The sequence below is a fragment of the Papaver somniferum genome, chromosome 2 (genome assembly GCF_003573695.1).
Source record: "Papaver somniferum cultivar HN1 chromosome 2, ASM357369v1, whole genome shotgun sequence".
Classification (NCBI taxonomy): domain Eukaryota; kingdom Viridiplantae; phylum Streptophyta; class Magnoliopsida; order Ranunculales; family Papaveraceae; genus Papaver; species Papaver somniferum.
Window position 1 is genome coordinate 53810717 of NC_039359.1, and position 1471 is coordinate 53812187.

A 1471-nucleotide genomic window follows, 5' to 3' on the forward strand; every position below is an offset into this window, starting at 1 on the left:
TCACTTTTATAGATTGTACGAGGTACTGTCAGGTTTATTTGCTTAGAGGGAAGGACGATGCCTTAGAAGCCTTTAAGATATATAAACGTGAAGTTGAAAACCAATTGAATGCTATCATTAAAACTTTTAGGTCTGACCGTGGTGGTGAGTATCTAATTCCTATTGGAGATTTCTCTGAAGAACATGGCATAATACATGAAACTAAAGCCCCTTATTCACCTCAATCCAATGGTGTAGCTGAACGTAAGAACCGTACCCTTAAGGATATGATGAATGCCATGTTGATTAGTTCAGGATTACCTTCGAATTTGTGGGGGGAGGCTATCCTCTCATCCAATTACATCCTGAACAGAGTACCCTTTAAAGGATCAGATAAAACTACATATGAGTTATGAAAAAATACATGTTTCGACCCATGCCCATGCGCGTGTACCAAGCACCAAGTCCGTGTCTACTTGAAATTATTTTTTGCAAGTTTTTAACTTGATAAATAATTTATTTAAGAGGTGTATTTGTGGAAAAAAAAAATTGTGTTTAATTGTTTTACAAGAAACAAAACTCGTTTTATAAGAAAAAACCTAAACCTAACTTGATTTGCAAGTTAATTTTCCTATAAATACAACTCGAAAATATTTTTTCAAAACACACAAGAAGCGACCATCTCTAGGTCTACTTTTCTTCATCTTCTTGCTTTTATTTTCGTGCGGCGTTTTACTTCCATTCGCGTTGCTGAGTTTAAGAGTGGGTAACTTGTATTGTGCTAATACAAGTTATATCGGGCAGTCTTATCCTTGACACATCTTCGCACATTGGAGTTTAGCATTACTTTAGAGTATACCCGCGAACTAATGTGTTAAGGAAAGCTTGTTGAACCTGTGATTCATCCCTCATCAATTTGTTCGTGGTAGAGTTGTTTGATACGGTTCTTTATATTTATTGTTTGATACATCTGACGTTTCTTCTATTGTTGCAAGACTTCAACAATCTTAACACATTATTATTCCTTGTAAAAATGGGAAAAAACGACGTTGAAAGACCACAAAAGTTTAATGGAAAGGATTTCAAGAGATGGCAATCCAAGATGTTGTTTTATCTAAGCCATCATGAACTGGATTATGTACTTGTTCCACATGATGAATTGATGAATGTTGAAGCTTTAACTGAGGAGGTGATCGAGTATAACAAGCGGTGTAATTTTCTGGCGAAAAATCATATCATGAATGCTTTGGAAGATACGACGTATGATTTTTACAATGCTAAAGAAAATTTCAGTGCTTATGATTTGTGGACTGCGTTAGAAGCAAAGTATCAAGCGGAGACTGCAGGGAGCAAGAAATTTCTGGTGGCTAAGTTTATGGACTTCAAGATGACGAATGATAAGCCTGTTGTTGATCAATTCCTCGATTTCAACAGATTATTAATGAGATTCTTGCTGAAGGTATGGTCATTGATGAGACGTTTCAAGTATCTG